We start from the raw sequence: 18,533 nt of genomic DNA on the forward strand, positions 1-18,533 counted from the left end.
ATTAAATCCTAATCTTGCTGGATGGATTAAAGGCTGACTTCACTCCCTATCTCCTACCTCCGGCTTGAGTGTCAGTGTCCCAGTAACCAGAGCACAGAAGCTGGGGGGTCATTTGCATAGTTTCAGTTCTTCCTGTTCCTGTGGCAGGTGTCTGCCTCCTCAAAAGCTGCTGTTTCCTGTTTGTTTTTTCTGCCTTTACCAGCTCATTCACTGGACTGGTGAACATGAATTCACCTTGATCTTATCCTCATATTATGACATGACATTTTTAAGACATCACCACACAAAATGTTAAAATGTGTAAGAATTATGGTGTAGGCCTTGTAGTAAGAATTTGGGATAGGAGTTGAGAAAAAAAATTTTGAAAGTCTTGGATTAAAGCTGTAATGCTGTGTGTGCTTGCTTTAGGTCATCTTGCAGGGGCAGCAAGTAATGCTGTCTTTTTTAAGCATACTGAGAACAAATACCTTTGGAGGAGGATCTATGTTTTGGCTACACAACAAACAGATCAAGGAAAGGTCTCATACCTACACACACACTCCCATCTAGTGCACATTGAGCGGCCAATGGGCTAAATATATAGTTGGAAATGAAAAAACAAAAACAAAAAAAAAACCCCAGCTGGGACATACTCCCATCCCTCTTAAGCTACATAGTAGTGAAAATAGGAAAAAGAATTGGCATATGATACTATGACAAAATTTTCTATGGATTACCAAGGAGCTTTGGATAAAACATTGATTTCAAACATCTTTGGATGTATTTGGAAACTTTCTTTATGGAGATTATTTCTTATGGAAATAAACTATTTCTTTATGGGAACCAATGTTATGTACATACGCACTAACTTATGCAAGTGATAGGATCTTTTGTTATATTCTATTGCTGCTTTTTTAAAATGTAAAGCTCATGGTGTGAGCCAAAATATTAACTAATTGGTCTTCAAATGAATCACAGTGTACAGCTTGAGAGACCTCAGTGTAGAAAATTCTGGGTTTTTGAAAACTGTTTCTGGAAAGAAAGTTAGAACGGGTTTAGCAAAAAAGTGCTATCCTTCTCTCTTAACACATGCCACAGCATTAATGCCTCACAGAAAATGCAAGAAAAACATTGGCTTCGATGGGATAAGGCTGAAGTAACTGACATTGGCTGAAGCGATGAAAGCTTGAGCACAAACCTGTGTATTTTGAGATTGGTCTTATTAAAGGTAGTGCTGAAGATGCATCTTGCAGGAAAGCATCGCAATCCAATCTTTGTCTTATAGAGAACATTTTGGTTAAACTCACACAGGAGAATGTTGCAATTAAAGTAAAGTTACAAAGTCCATTAAGGATTCTTCAAAGTGTTTGGGTTAGAACATTTTTTTATGTTGTGCTGGCAAATTGAGGAGATTGTTTTGCAAACAGCCTATGGTGATATACTTGGGAGATGACAGAAATTAAGGAATGGATGCTGCCACTTGGGGTTCTGTCTTGGGTCTGGGAGTGGATTGAGGTGACCTTAATGGAAACAGGAGACAAGAGAAGGAAAGACTGGAATGAGAGGGAAATATGAAATTCCACTTTTATATAACATGTAGAACTTACGTACCTCTGTAGGACCCAAGTCCAGAGGTGAAAATCAGCCACTTTGCCTTTGAGTCCTTTTTGTTTCACTGTTATCATATTTGTCATTTGTTATCAAGATAATTTTCACATTGTTTAACATGTTCTCCACAAAGAAAACGTCAGTTATTACATATCATTCTACTGTATAGGCAGAGCATAATTTAATGCAGTTTTGTTTGAATTTCCAAAGAAGATTCCATTCCAGGAAAACCAACCTACTGTTTAAAAACTCAGATGATGAAGTGAGTGTGTATAATCATTATTGTCAATAACAGTACTAGTATCTAAATGTTGAGCTCAAAGTGTGACTTCCCTCGTCGTCGAATTAGTATCTTTTTCTTTCACAAATTCTCTGTCATTCGTAAAATGTTTAATATTTAAATATTATGCAATAGTGCCTATTTGGTAATTTTTTTTTCTGTTCATAGTATGTGTTCATGCTAGTGCAGTTAATTGTGCTGCTATAGGAAGAACATGCATTGGATATAACAATATGACAGGGATCATTCTAAGCATGCTATACAGGTACAGGTACGTGTGCATATATGTCTTTGAGTATATGTATTTATATGTGTATCCACAAAGGGTTGCACAAAGTTATGAAAAGTTCACGTTATCTTTCAGTGCCATTTTCACATGGAATCTTTAAAGCTCCTTCCTGCATGTACATTCTTATTTGATACTGACCACGGACCTTTAGGGATTTGACATATGTTCAAGTCTCAGCGTTAGCTAGTAATAATAATGCAATTTCCTTGTTTAACATAAAAAAAAAAACCACAGAAACTGTAGGACCTGCAGGGACTTTCCCTGGTCTTGAACAGCACCCAAATCCGTAGTGTGCCATTTTAGACTACCTTCCATTTGACAGATCACCAAGAAACAGTAACTGAGTTTGAAAGTTATTCAAACATATTATTATTCAAAAAGATCTTCATTCAAATTCATTTCTGAGAGCACAACGGAGACACCACTTTCATTTTTGCTTCCAACCTGATTTTAACTTTAGATCCTGAGATGGGAAGTCATGTGGGGATTTTGATAATATTCATATTAGTGTTTCAATCAGTAAATGATGTTTTTGTGACTAATATTTCCCTAGCCATTTATTTTCATTCCTCTTCTGTTGGTCCAACAGGCCTTTTGTGAGCATAATGAGTTTTGAAAGAAATGGAGTGATATATTAATTAACTTAGCTAATTAGCTTGAAGAGCCTTGATTTTCAAACCCCAAAGTGTATATATTATTTACAGAAATGCGTGTTGGGAGATGCTGGTTGTGATGGTTTAGGCAACCAAGCAGTGCTTCATGTGGGAAGCACCTTCTAGTTTTAGAAATTGTGAGAAAAAAGAAGATTGAGAATTCTCAGTGACCTGGGTTGTTTCCTGTGTACATCTTATGACGGATCTCCAATGCACATAGAGTTTGTGCTCATTAACACAGCATGTACCACATATTAGAACCACCTTCTATTCCGCTTTGACTTTAAAAAAAATATTTTTATGTGTTTAAAAGGGGACAGAATAAGAATCTTCCATTCACTGCTTATTTGCCAAAAAGCCTGACATAGTGGGACCAAGATCAAGCTGAAGCCAGGATTCAGAAACTCAGTTCAGTCTCCCATCTAGGTGCCAGGGACCCAAGTATTTGAGCCGTAGCATTGCACCTTAATAAGAAGCCAAATGCTGAAATTGAGAATGAACACAGGACTTGAAACCAGATATTTCAAAATAGGATAGAGATGTCCCAAATGGTGTCATAACCACCATTCCCAATCATCTCTCCTCCAAACTAAATCTCATTGGAACTAATTGTGCAAATACCTATCACAGGAGCTCTGGGGTTTGATGCTACAAATTGTAGTTAATTAAAACCCCGATCATTTCATTCCAGTTTGAACAGAATGAAGCAAAAAGTGCAAAGGAACGAGGGTGAGGTATCAACAGCAAACTCTGTCACACCGAAGGAAGGTCATTAAACAGCAAGGACGATCGGCTGGCTTCTGTGCTGCCTGTCTCCACGTATTACACAGTGATTCTGTGCTTCACACCAAGCGTGGCCTTACCTTCCAGAACTCTGAATCTTTTGATAAGACTTCTTGGGGGTGTGAAGAAAATGCTGTATCATAATGAATGTCAGGGTAAGGCATGGTGAATATTGTAGGACAAGAGGAAAGGGAGCTTGAAGAATCAGAGTAAAGAGGCGGCCCCAGTGGCAGTGTGTTGCAACCCACACAAGCCCCTTCCCTTTATGACATTCTAGAATGTTTTATGACTTGGTCTTATAAAGAATTGGAAAAATACTTTCTTGTACTAAAAATTATGAAATGCTGAAGTCTGTGCTTAGTATTTTTTTAAAAAGGATTTTGATCCTGATATTTATTTTCAGAATCTCAGACTGATATTTGAGCACGTGCTGAGTCACAGCATCAGGTCATGAGACAGATGGGATTTGGGTAAGGATGATTCTTCTCCCAAACTTCTGTGCTTTCCCCAGCAGAGAGGAGCGGCGGTCTCCTGTCTCTCGGAGGCTCCTGAGGCTGCTCTTCAAGCCATTGGCTCTCCAGCCGACTCCTCCCGTGAAGTAACTTCTATGTCTCAATTTCTCCATAGCTTCACAGTGACTCAGATCACTTTGGAAGTAGGTGGATCTATTTCTGAAGTTCTACCTGCTGGGAGATACCCACTGCCTTCTGCATTGCTCCTGTCAGTTGTCAGGGCAGCATGCCAAGGCGGGCCCAGGAGGGACAGCTGTGACAGTCCAGAACTCCTGGAGAGCCTGGCAGAGATTGGCCCTACCCACAGGCACTTCAATTTCATAGGAACTTTAAATGAGGAAAGCTTGCAAGGCTTATTTTAAAGTTTTGGGTGAGACTTCACGCTGCAGTCATGTTGTTTTTGCAAACGGATAGGTTGGTCTTTGTTCTTTAAGCATGTGTGCCTTGCAGAGATCCCGACTGATGTCTGCTTCTTATTAAATGAAGTGGGGGTGGGGGGCGTGCTCCAAAGAGACAGCATTTTAGATGATGGGGAGGGAAGGAAAGCAGCTTTCTGTATCCCGAACATCTGCTTAGTAGCTAAGCTGCATGGCCACTTAGAATGTTAGGCAATACCTGAGCTTCCAAAGGTAGAGCTTGTTACGGTACAATCGTTACTGTTCTTGTGGTCATGCTCACACTCAGTGACTTAGCAATGGGAATTTTTACATTCTACTTCGTGGGTGTTTATCCCTTCTTTCACCAGAAGTCTTGCCATCTTCTTACTTGGAGATCTATGTAAAAGTAGGAAAGTTATTTGTGTGTGTGTTGTGTTTATATATAACACTGTACATGAGGAAACTTCAAAAAGCTCTTGGAAATATAATTGAAATACACTGACTTGGATGCTAAGTTTTGAATTTCATGCACAGTGCTTTTTTTAAAGTGTTCTATTTTGAATGTTTTGAATTCTTTTAGGAGTCTATGTTCATATGCTCTATTTGATTCTCTGAGCAGTATTATTGAGTGTTTTTTTCCACATTCAGATCATGCAACAGAAAATTAAAGATATTAATAATATATCCCAAGCTACAATCCTGAGCAGCATAAGGAGGTTGGAATCAATAGTCTCTTATTTTCTGGGGATTTTCTTCGCTGCCCTATACCTACTGGATAATTAAAAGAAACCTCAACTGTTGCTTCCACATTATGGATCCTGATTTATAGAATTAGGATGGCAATTTTTCAAGGAAATCCAGAAAAGTACTCAGCTAAGGAGCAAGCACACACCCAAATCTGCTTTCCCTTGTTTTCTGGACTTGGAATCTTCTAAATTAAATATGCAGGTTGAACACTTTAAAATAAGTTGTTTGATCAGAATCAGGAGGGCTTTTCTGCTTCTTTGTTTTTAATGAAAACCGACACAAAAGGAGCTAAGTTACCGAACTATTTTACCAAATGCCCGTGATGGCCTGGACTTGTGCAGGTTAAACTCAGGACATGGGAACTCATTTGCATCTTCCAGCTGGGTGGTGGGTACCTGACCACTTGGGCCATTGCTTGCTGCCTTTCAGAGTGTATCTGAGCAGGGAATTGGGACTAGAACAGCAATATTTCCCAAGGTGGGAGGTTTTAGGATTCTATCAAGGGATCAGAAAGGACAGAGTATTCAGACTTGCTTGTTATTCTCAGAAATAAAGATGGACCATGGTATTTCTTCCCCCTGCCTGGGCAGTTGGCTGCCAGTGAATGCTATCATTTTGTTATATTCAGAGTGGCTCAAAGATTCAAATGTTTCACTACTTAACCCACTCACTGAAGATGTTTGGGTGCAGTATTGTCCCTGAAAATGATACCATGGTTAAGCAGCTCTGGGCATATCTCTGGATCTGGTGGGGGTAGGGCTACTGGAAATAAACTAATCTGCTATGCAGCTGTTTAACCAGTTCTTGGGAAAGTGTTTGGCAGAAGCTTGGATGGGGAAAGCATTAGAGACCACTTCACCGGGACAGCTAACGTCAGACACAAATCTGTGTACCCTCTTTGAAGCTGCCAACATGATGCTGTGTGTCAACCATTCGATTCTCAAAATTCTTGGCATAAACATTAATAAGTCAAAATCAAATCTGCTTTAGGAGGCATCCAGATTGCCTGCCTGTTAGAGCACACATGCTTCTTCCGTGATGTGTGAGAATCTTCTCTATTAATTATGCCTCGGAATCAGTGTGAAGATCGGGGTAAGGGGCCGGGAGAAGATGAATGCGCTAGTAACAGAATGAAGTAGAGCAATTGTCTTGGAGTTCTTGGTATGTGAATTAGTAAACAGCAATATGGCATCTTCCTGCCTAATAACAGAAACGCCTACATCTGTGATATAAGAGTGCCAGTGTGCGAGTCACTATTATGTTAACATAAGCTAAAAGGGCAACTCAACCAATTAGGAAATGTGGATGCCACATCAACACATGTTGATGCTATTCATGGAATAGTTTGTGCATAAGCTCTCCCTAAAACATCACAGCAAAGTTTCTTAATGATATAGATACAGACAATGAGAAAGGGCATTAAATTTGACAACCCAACTCACGTTTACTTTCTCTACTATTCTAATTGATGGTAGGGAAAAAAAAACTTGGTTCTAATGAGCCATGGGTTCTCTTTAGTGCATCATTATGCCTGACTATATCAGAAGTTTGAGAATTGTTCAGCATTGGGAGAAGCTTGTTATTATATGGCTGTTGTTAATCCCTATGTTGTGATACCATACTGCACTTGTTAATGGCATGCTTTTTACTTTGGTTTATTTTGTTTATTCAAATGACTTAATGCTGCTAGTTTTGTTTATGGAAATAGAGAGAAAGGCCAGGACAAATGTAAGATACAATGAGCAGAGTGTTGACTTCCACCTTCCAGTTCTTTTCAGGCCTGGAATAAGACCATGCAATATTGATAGCATCCTGACTTTGGAATGAATATCTAGGAAGTAGAATTTTACATCATCTCTGCTCAAGATCTTCCATTATCACATAAATGCAATTTTCTTGCCATAGCAGCTGTTTGCTTTTCATTCATTTCTCCATAGAAAAATCATGGCCAGTACTTGAAGCAACAGAAGTGAATAAATGAGTCTTCCTCCCACTGTTTTCTCTTTGTGTTTGAGAACTTCATGCCAGGCTTTTTCTGTGATATGGGGGTAGACTGACCTTAGGCCTGTCTGTGTGGCCATGAGTTAGTCATTGCCATTATAAATTTAACATGCTTTTCTGGGAAGTGAGGTGATGCCTTGTCAATTCATAACACAAATTTATATATCAGTGATCTATAACTCAGACATTTGGAATTTCATGGGAAACAGAAGTTTTGATGTAAATGTGGATTAAACAGGAACTGGCACCATGGAATGGGAGGCTAATCCTCTGTCTGTTAGTACCAGCATGCCATAGATACACTGGTTCATGTCTTGGATCCTCTTCTTCCGATGCAGATCGTTGCTTATGTCCTGGAAAGGCAGCAAAGGATGGCCCACGTGTTTGGGCCCCTATTCCTACATGTGAGATCCAGAAGAGGCTCCTGGCTCCCAGCTTGGGATCAGCTCAGCCCTGGCCATGGTGGAGTGAGGCCGCAGGTGGAAGGGCTTTCTTTGTCCTTCTCTTTCTGTAACAAATCTGCCTTTAAAATAAAAATAAATAAATATTTTTAAAAATGTAGATTAAAACAAACAAACAAAAAAACTACTCCAGAGGATCCTAACATGTACTTCTCTACTTTTGATTGATCGAAGTTAGTGGTTTCAGGGTATGGAGTCAATACAGGATTTGTTAAAATGCACAGTAATCCATTTTTGGCTTTCATACTATTTTCATATGTGTACAGTGAGGTTTGAGAATCTCTGGTCCTGATGTGAAGCTAAGAGTATGACTGATAGCATCAGGAACTTATTGCCTGTACAGTTTCACTTGCCCAAACCAAGACCTGCTAAACCAACATCTTTAGGGCTAAAGCCTGGAAATCTATTTAGCAAACTCTACCGGATATATGTGAAAGTCTGAAAAAAAAAATCCTTGGTATATTAAAGTGGTTCTCAAAACTAACTGTACTGAAGTTATCTGGACCCTCAGACTCAAGAGAAATATCTTAATTTCTAATGTGTAACTGTGATTGGAAATTACCGGACTAAATTATCTTTAAAACTCTTCCCATGGTTTGCTCACATTTGTATTGTTTCCTAAAGTATATTTTAACTCTCGATCCAGAGTTTACTTTTCAAACTATAGCGGATTTATTTTGTGCTACCTAGCAGTCAATAAGCTTTTGACCCAGTGGTAGACACCTAATAAGGCCTCTTTGGCTAAATCTAGCCCCTAATTTATGTGCCCACAAATCAGTGAGAGATGGTCCAAAGAGACCAACATCTTTCTATTCAAACAGTTTTTGCCTTTACTTGCTGTAGTGGGTGACAGTATTGTGTATGATTCACTTGCTTGTGTATGGTTTGCAACTCATTTGGGATTATTCTTACTCCTGCTTGAAAACGTTGTTGAAGAAGTCCCCGTTGGAAGACAGGCACCTGAGAACTCGTTGTTACCCCTTCGCAGAACCCGATCATGAACCTGAACACCTGTGCAAGGCTCTGTCAAGTTGGCACTGTTTCCTTGTGAACAGTGTTTTCCAGGGAAACTTCAGGAACCATAGTAACACAGGTTTTTATTAACTTAAGCTTTGGGCTGCAGCTAATGGCTTCAAATAGAAGGCAGCTAGGCAGCTGAAAAATAGTTAATGAAGAAGTTGGAGAGCTTCAGGGATGCCTGACAAATTGGCAAGTCATGTTGAGAAACAGACTATCCTTACCTCCAATTCCCAGACACATAGCCCGTGGGTAAGTCATCAGAAATAAAAGGAACAGGGAAAAGGAGAAGGAGAAACAGCACCGTGTAACATCCATCAACGGTGTGAGCGGTAACTATTCAACCTGCCCCTGCGGTTGCAACCTGAGGTTTCAAGGGACCAACATCACAATTAAGGGCAGGTATGTTCTGGGGAGATCAAAACTTAGAGTGTTAAATACAGTTAGAGTATTTTCATGTCTATCCCAGAATCTTACTACTAATTAGGAAAGGAATATGTATTGTGTCTGAAGACTCAACGTCACCTACCCCAGCAATTATGACCCCAAGCTACTCACACAAGTGTTGGGCTATTAGGAGCCAAGGATGCTCCTCCTTGTTATTCTGGGGAATCCAAACCCTGGTTGTCCTCACAGACAGGAGAAATCGCAGCAACTCCTGAACGCAATGACCTTTCATTTCTTTGTAGTGATTCCTTCGGCATGTTTCCATTTCAATGCCACTGATTTCACAACCTGGAGTGCTTTGGTATCTCATAGAAGGGATAATACATCTAAATCTTTCCACAGATTCACAAGTCAGGATATGCCCTGAAGGTAACACAGGGTTGAGCTGCAGGTCACACTTGATAATGCTGTCTATTCAGTTACTGAGAATGGAGAGTCCAGTTTAGGAAGAGAGAGGGTTCTTAGTGGGGCCAGGAATCAAATTCTCTCAAATACAGTCATCAATACTAAAGCTGATAGATGGTGTGTTTTATTGCAACTGTGAAGCCTTTGTGAAGTTTGCCATGCATTCACTTTTAAGGCAAAAAAGAAAATGCATGCTTCCATGTTCTGCATAGCATTTAATCCAGCCATGATTGAGTGTGATTGGCCATGTAGTGCTGTATATTGAGATGTATAAAGAAGGAGGAAGAAAGTAACCTGAGAAAAACCATTGCCACCATTAAAAAGACATGAGCCCCAAAGGCTGCAGAAGCCTAGGACCTTAGCTAATTAGGGAGAAATCAAAGAATTCCAGCTTCCTCAAGTTTCCCCAGGACAGCTGAGCTTCTCATAAGCTGATTATTCTCAGTTTTAGGATCTGTCAACTCCTTTTTCCAAACACTGTTTGTGACTTTACCAGGGAAACTCAGAGGTTGAATAAGTGAGTGCTCATTCTTGAAAGTTGCCCATGATTTATTCCAGAGGTGGCTTGCACATACTCATCTTCGGTTAGGAAGAGGCTTGGTAGTTCAATATTAATTCCTGTAGTTTTTACAATTCTCATTGGGATAAATAATGAATCAACAGGGCAGGTGCCTTTTTATTTCATTATAGGAAAGTTTCGATAAAATAGAATAGTGAATCATATAACAGTGAATGACAAACACTAGTGCATTTTCACTTAAAATCAATAAATTGAAGCAAGCAGTTGTTTTATAACTGAAGGGTCATCTGAATTTAATGAATAGTAACTAAAAACATACTACACCAGGGTCTGAGATGAAGGAGAGAGGCATGGAAATTGCCAATTACTGTCCCGCCTGGCTTTATGATCCTCAAGGAGAGACGGGTGCATTTTTACGTTTTCCTTTAGTCAATGCCTAGAGTGGTGTGCATCCTTGGTCAAGAGTTGTCATCCTGGATAAAATAAATTAATGAACTATTAAATATAAAAAGTTTTGTTTTTCAGAAAAAAACCTTTTTATACACATAAACATAAACCTATGTATGTCTGCAAATGTTTATGGTAGTGGTTCTCAAATTGGGCTTGCATCAGAATTATCTAGAGATCTTGTAAAACCCCTAGAGTATTTGATATATTGAGCTGGATGCCCCAAATTTATAGTTTTTAATTCTCACTATACCCAAGGCGGCATAGTAGATACCATGCTGAGAAGGACTGACTGAGAGCCCGTCTGAATCCATGACCTCTGTGGCCGTCTCCAGTTGTTCATCTGTGGGGGATTTCCTCATTAGAGCAGGTGCTCATACATGGGAGAACATGTGCTGACTGCACAAATGATCCCACCTGGAAAAGGGGTTATAAAACTGTCTTTGGGTGTGTTTCCATGTCTTTGACTCAGGGTACTCTTCCACCATGAGGGAAAGCTTGTGAGTTTGGCTGTAGAGCCTTTTCATTTCCATTTTCACCTGATCTGATGAATTGCCATTGGAGGTCTGTTTCAGACACATGTTCCTTTCCTTGGTGTTGTAGCATTGGTTTTTGCTGATATATCCCACATTTGCTATAACTGTGTATATGATCCCTAGGCCCCTTTTCACAGGGTTGCAGTTGTTGGGATAATAATACGACTATTGCCAATAATATTGACTCTGATTTTGGCCTTAAGCTCCTCATCTGTATCCTAGTGGACCAATTGTATGTTAATTTGAGATAATTCTATGTACATCTGATTAGACAAAATATGGAATGTATATTTATCTCACATACATAAAAATGGGTAGAATATTTTCTTTTGAAAACAATGGCCAACATTGCTGTATGTTTTGACTAGATACTTCATTTGCTTATTTTTAAGTAGCAGATGTGGTTTAACTCTTGCATTTTCTCACATATTAGTCACTCAATACCATGTCAATTAACTTCATGATATTGTACATTTCCATGCTTCCTGTTGTTGAAGTTGTGTAGTGGCTTTTCATTGGAGGGGATGATATTCTGCCAGTTCTACTCTCAGACCAAGGATGGCCTCCCAATGAAACTGTTGAATTTATCTGGACAGTAAGTTGCTGGACTCTGTTGCATGGTCCGTGCTCACAATGAAGAAATCGTGCCTGGATATGAACTGTACTACTGTAACAATGTGGAGGAATTCAACTTGGGGGAGGGCTTGAGGAGGGGGTTGGAGGAAAAAAAGAAATGTCCATTTATAACATGTTTATGATACATAAAATGACTTGAAATGGTGGAGTGATTAAAATAGTTACTTTCTTATAAGAGAGAGTGTGCCTAATCAAAGTTTCATATGTAGTCAGTGCACAGGGACATGTCTGATTGAGAAATGCTTGAGACACCTGATTATATTGATCTTCCGCATTTAATGGAAACAACTATTTGATACTAATGGTGTAAGTGATGGAACTAAAAACTCACTTTCACAATAGGGTAAGGTGAAAACCTACTCTTATCATTTTCGGTAGTCTCAGGACTGTGCAAGTGGCCAAGTTTGTTTGGCTTAGTCAGAATGTCCTGTTCTATAGGCATGAATGCAATTGAGCAAGTAATGCATAGACCGGGATGTCTTTGGTACCTTTTCAAGTCCTTCAATCTGACAATTCATGTTACCCATTCTGTTTCCTGCCTTGCTTTCTAATTTCTCAATTCCTTCAGCACTCCCAAGAAGTGCGCATCAAACTGTGACTAGGAAGTTTCAAGGAATTATTATGCCACCTCCTCTTTAAGCATTGGCTCCCATCCCACATCTTCCCATGAAAACCTTTCTTTTCCTTCTGTCTCTTTCTTTTATAGAATAAGATGATTTTTTTCCTGTTCTATTTCAAATTTTGAAATGTGTAACTAATGAGACTAAAATTCTCTGTCTCCTTTCTTTAGCAGTCTTTTATATATTGTACTTGTGGGCTAGAATCATTAATTAGTTAATGTTTGTGAAGAATTTGCAAAGAAAACCTTAATGATAATAAGAAGAGCAGGGATGCTTGGGTTGCTGTTGGTAGGAGAGATATTAACAAATGTCAATCATGGATGCTTGCATGGCATCTTTTGTCTTTAGAATAGCTGAAAGAAGCACTGATTAATTTTCATCCTATAGGATTAGGAGAAAAGAATGTAGTTGGTGTAGAGCTGTTCCTGAAGCAAATATAGAAGTTAAGTTAGTGAGTTATAGGCTAAATGGAAGATCTAAGTGTTGTCTGTACAGAAGCAATGGGAAAAGATCATATCATTGGTGGAAGGATTTGTTAAAGAAACTTATACACTGATCATATTTTGGCTATTTTATGCAATGCTCAAAAACTGATGTATATCTGTAATAAAAGGATATTTTGGCTAACATCATATGGAGAATAACCGTTGAGAAAAGTTGTGACGATGGTAAGAAAGCATTTGGCTATTTTCTTTTGAGAGTTTCAGGCACAGTCTTTATTTACAGTATAATTCAATACATGTTTTCTAACAATTTTGAAACAACGATCATACAAGCATGCAACAAGCATCATTTAAGCTATTGTCTTGTTATGCTTATTCTGTTGTGATGTGTCTATCAGATGCTCACATTAGAACATTTGTCCTTTTTTAGGTCTGCATTTGTTCTTGCCTCCTGTGGCATCCCCTCTCTTGTAAAAGAGACAGATTCAAGGTTAAGTTGGACAAGGTCTCTACTTCTGTTCTAAGGGATCCTTCTTATTCAATGAGCATTTTACACTGTCAGTCCTTGAGGAAGCTTCCTATAACCTGTTGTTTTAGAAGTCATGGCTAGAGTGCACCTCTCCTAAAGAACCATCAACCCAAGGACAAGGGACACATTTTGAAAGAGGAGACCTCATAGCAGAAAAAGTGGCCCTTGCATACTCAGTTTTATATCACTTCTCCATGCCCTGTATTGTTTGTTATTTGCTGTGCTGTATAGGAGATTGATGCTGGAAAAAGAAACAGAAATTCTTCAAGAAAGACCAACTGAGAAGCAAAAGGGACGAAGCAGTTTTCTCTCTCCAATATTCAAAGCCTTATCCTCCCATAAATAATGCATTTGCTGGTAATTCAGTAGTGCATTTCACACTTGAGAAGCATCTCCTCAGCAGACCTGGTGCCAACCCTTGTGTTCTTAAATGCAGGCCTCATTTAACGTGTAGTTGGCGACTGCAGTGTGCACTCAGAGATGAGATGGACTTCTCTGTATCACTACACCTTACATAGCACTTTGATCAAGGGCAGTAAGCAAGCACTGACCCTTGCTGTGATTTACACTGAATTTCATGGGCCCCAAATAGTCATTTTCTGGAAGAACAGAAATGTATTCCAAGAGGGAAATTCCTCTGTCTTGGCAGAAGACTCTTCTTGCCTTTGAAGGGTATGAAGGTGGTTCTTTAAAGACAGGGATGCAATGGCACATGAACTTATCAAGAAAAATATATGGTGTCAGTTCATTATTTTGCTGAAGTTTAGAGACATCATTTATCTTGTATTAAAGAAGGAGATGATTATGTTCATAACGTTGAGTTTTAATGTCTTGGAGTTGCACAGACATCATCAGGCAATTCATCCTTCAGTGGGTCAGATTGACTGAGCTTTTAATAAAGAGGACGAGCTAGTTCCATGGAATGCAGTGGCTTTCCCAACATATTGAGACTTTGACCCTCAACCTGAAAGCTGATGTAAGACCAACATGGTTTAAATGGACTATATCTCTTCCTCCTGCCACAAAGTGAGCATGCCAGTAACCTCTAACATATTAAGATTATGTCTGCATCACTGTGAAATTAGCAAGGAAAGGACTGTTTCTGAGTGTACAGAAATCCCTAAGTATAATGTTATTCACCATACAATGTGGAAATAAGAAGAGTAACTGCCCTTGGTTGTTAGTTTGGTAATGATGAATAGATTTCTGCTTCACAACCTGCATTTCAAAGCGAGATTTTCAGAATATATCCACCAGGCCTGAACCTGTGCCCTGGATTTATGGGACCCTAGTGATGGACATCACATTTTCAGAATTGAGTTTCTCACTCTGCTTTGATTGATCTAAACATTCCAGCATGGCAAAGGTTCTAGTTAGTCTTGTCACTAATTACTCTCTCTTTTTACCATTGTAAACTTGTTAGTTTCATATAGGAGTTTATAAAATTAAAGCAAGAAGGTTTTATTCAATTATAGGATCATCGTACAGGTTCATTGCCCCCCCCCCCAAATCCTGAGATCATGAATTAATAGTGACTCATTGTGGAAATTCACATAGGTGGATTGGTCGTGATCTAGGACAGACTGCTCCATTGTCAATATACTTTCCTTTTAATGAAGCCCTTGGGTGAATCTTTGTGACTGTGTGGTTACAGTTGATAAGACATTTTCTTGTGTTTCAGTAGAAAGCTTTGTTGGGATTGACCCCAGCCCCTGAGAAATGACTTTGCTTTGTCACTGGAATTCCCCTGCTAGGTTATTGTGCTTTTCCCAAGTGATACTGCTGCTATTCTTTTCATTCGAAATGGTCAGTATTGGCATAATTATCACTCAAACTGGGGTTTGGTTCCTTGCAGCCATCTACTTTGGCTTCGTTATTACTGCCCTCCACATTCCCAGGAGCTGGGGTTGACCACGCAAGTCTGTCCTGCTTTCAGTGGTTCCAGTGCACAAGCAACAAAGCGGAAACTTGGCTTTGGAAGTGAAATGCTTCTCTAAACTGAATGATAGTTTTCCTAGAAAGAAGTTCAAATAAAAAAAGGAGAGAGGCGTGGAGAAATACGAATCTAGTGAGAGATAAATGTGCATTTGATGTAATATCAGTAGTCCAGATCAAAGAGATCCTCAAGGCTTAGCTCGAAAGAAAATTGACAACCTGTTCAGTAGTTCTTTATGCTGATTTCCTGAGTTTCTTCGAAAACTTATCTTTTTATTATTTTTAAGATTTATTTATTTTTATGGCAAAGTCAGACATATAGAGAAGAGACAGAGAGGATGATTTTCCATCCAATGATTCACTCCTCAAATGACCTCAATGGCAGAAGTCGAGCTAACCCAAAGCCAGGAGCCAAGAGCCTCTTCCAGGTCTCCCATGCAGGTGCAGGGTCCCAAGGCTTTGGGATGTCCTCAGCTACTTTCCCAGGCCACAAGCAGGGAGATGGATGGGAAGTGGGACAGCTGGGATTAGAACTGGTGCCCATATGGGACCCTGATGCATTCTAGGTGAGGATTTTAGCTGCTAGGCTACCACTCTTGGCCCAGTTTTATTAAAGAAAAATTTAATGTGTTCAATTCCCTGTGTTTTCTTTCAAAAACAAGAAAGACAGTCTCTGGGAGAAGAATGCCTTCTGGTGTTTTCCCCATCTCCTCATCTATGTAATGCATGCATAAGTTGCAAATTGAAGGAAAGGAATGGATGGATGAATTAATAAATGTGATTGAAAACAGGCATTTTAAACTGTTCTAAGTCAAACCATACATTTGTAGAAAAGAGTCTACTACTGATGGAGGGAGGGATTTTGTGCACAGCTTTGTTCTTAAACTCTTCTGAACCCATTGTGCTAAAAGCCTGTTTTTCTGTGGCTGCCGTATTTGGAAAGCACTAAGACAAATGAAAATGTTTGAGTTGTTTAATCTGCTTCCACTCAATACTAGTCTTGTGATGTTCCTACTCTTTATTTAATATGTTGAAGACTTAACTCTAAATCATGTAGGCAAATTTTGTACATACTTACATAAATCATTGCTGTTTATGTGAAGATAAATGTTAATAAGTCCACTGTCTGAAAAATATGCATTGTTTATCCAGTCTATCTTTGAAAAGGACATAAACCATTCTGGATATATTGTAAATCACATATACAGATAGAGCATTCTAAATTACGGAATAAATAATAGCTTACAAGATGCAAGTGTAAAATTTCAGACTTTCTTCTCCATCTGGAATGAGATTAGGTTCAATCTCAGTAGTTTCTGTAACATAGTACTTGGAAGATGTTTTAATTCAATTTTAATTTTAAAATTTTTTTCTCCTGGAAGGAAGCCTTTAAAGAAGGAATTATTTGTTGACTTTTCTTGGGGAGTATCTGTAAGACCAGAATTTAGGAATGCACAGAATTTAGGGTGCACGAAGAACTGTGAACTTAAATTGTAAATTTTGAATTTCATTTTAGAAGTGTGAAATACATTTTTATGCGCTCCCACTGGTAATGGGAATTCCTGATGTGGAACATAAAACAACTGGGCCTTGCAAATTAATTTATATATAATTACACCCAGGTTCTCCAATACTTCGTTCAGATGCAGCTTTTGCCTCATATTGATATGGCTTCAACATAATTTGTTATTTAGTATTTCTTCCTAAGTATCAGTTTGTTATAGCTCCAAAGAACCCTGGATTTACTAGGTTTATGGTCATAATAAAGTATGTTTTATACTCCAAGCATATTTCAAACTAGCTGTTCATTATGCCAAGCATTGGATTTCTTGTTATTTCTCAAATAATTGTGCATTTTGTAAGGGATCTGTAAAACTTTTTGTATGAAATTCTTGCATTTGAGACTTGCAAATACTCTGTAAAGGGCAGACAAATGGTTTGTGGGAGTTTAGGACTGGTATTTGTTTTTTATTAAGTTGAATTGTAAAGTTCCTGTCATCTTTCTAGGTACATCTGAAGCTTCCCATCTTTGTGAAGGTCAAATGAATGTCTTGGGATGGACCCCTACAGATATTCCTGAGTTTTAATCTCATTATAGAGAAAGATGTTTATGGTTCATTACTTTAGGAAAAGATGCCAGAGATGGGGAGAAAAGGCAGTCTACTTAAAACGGCAGTTTGCACATTTTCTCAGATGTTGGAATGTGTCATGTACTCCATTTGCATTACACCTGCCACAAACGAGTAAACAAACAGGTTAGCAAGTAATGAAGTGATGCGTGTGGCTATAGGTGGCTCTGTTAGTCTGAGGCAGCCGATTCTATCGTGAATAAGGCTGGGTTATAGACTATGCCAATTGGCTTTCAAGTTTGTTATCGTATTGAACCACATGGAATTAATTGCTGATATTCCACTGTCTTTTTTCCCCTTAACTTACCAAAAAGGAATTCCCTGTAAGTCAGTCTAATGCTTCCACAGTTCTTATTCTGCTTCAAAAGGCCACCTGCTATGGTCGAAAGCTCGATCATCATGGAATTGGAGCTAGTGGTCTGGGTCAACATCTCAGTGATGTTACTTGCCTGCTGGGTGACCTTTTACAAATCCATTACAGATTCATCAGTGCATGGAGGAACAAAGAGAATGCATGAGACACTTGCCAGTTTTCAATTAATAGGTATTGGGTACAGGGCTTTCTTCACAATGTGCTATGAAAGAAAGGTGACAATGTTCCCAAGAAGAAGAGCTATTCAACTCTGAATACTTACTAGCACTATTGCTCATCACCCAAAGGATATTCAGTGGGAAGGACAGGCATCGTTAGCCTTATTTTGACATGAAAACACCTGACATGGATAGAAGTTCAAAAAATGTGGAGAAAGTGACTCGGTGCTTCCACACGAGACACTGAATCTCCAGGCAGGCCTGCTCTTTTCAGGGCACCTGCTGGTGGATTCTCAGTCAGTCACACAGAGATAAACTCCAGCTGGCCACGGGAGTGCCTTGAAGTCCTCTCCATCAGTCCAAAGGTCTGGTTCCGTACTACGGAATCTTTGTCCTGCGAAGTTCGAAGTCAGGACGGTATTGGATACCTGACAACTTCTCCTTTCAAAATCTTTTTTTTCCCCTTCAAAAGCAGAATTAAAGTTCTGTGTAGGTAATAATTCTCCCTCTCCCTCCCACCTTTACCACTTAAGGAAACCTTCACAAAGCAAAGCTAGAGGCTCCTAGGCAGGATTCCTCTTCCATTCTTACTCAGTGGTGGAGAAAAGAGACTCAGTGTGGATCAAAGCGCCTTGTGTGAGGTCCCCT

The 18,533-nt window shown here is 39.2% G+C and overlaps 1 protein-coding gene and 1 long non-coding RNA gene across 2 annotated transcripts in view; one reads left to right on the forward strand and one right to left on the reverse strand.

Annotated features, from left to right (window-relative positions):
- DCC (DCC netrin 1 receptor) overlaps positions 1-18,533 on the forward strand; it is an 891,673-nt gene that overhangs the window by 37,451 nt on the left and 835,689 nt on the right. The gene's annotated exons all lie outside the window — the stretch shown is intronic.
- On the reverse strand, positions 69-14,629 carry LOC121159562. The gene is made up of 3 exons (XR_005884391.1): positions 14,619-14,629; positions 2,462-2,464; positions 69-621 (listed from the first exon to the last, which is right to left on the reverse strand). It is a non-coding gene; the product is annotated as an uncharacterized LOC121159562 (long non-coding RNA).

This window comes from Ochotona curzoniae, unplaced genomic scaffold, assembly GCF_017591425.1.
Source record: "Ochotona curzoniae isolate NIBS_2020 unplaced genomic scaffold, NIBS_Ocur_1.0 contig_43, whole genome shotgun sequence".
In the NCBI taxonomy this organism is placed as follows: domain Eukaryota; kingdom Metazoa; phylum Chordata; class Mammalia; order Lagomorpha; family Ochotonidae; genus Ochotona; species Ochotona curzoniae.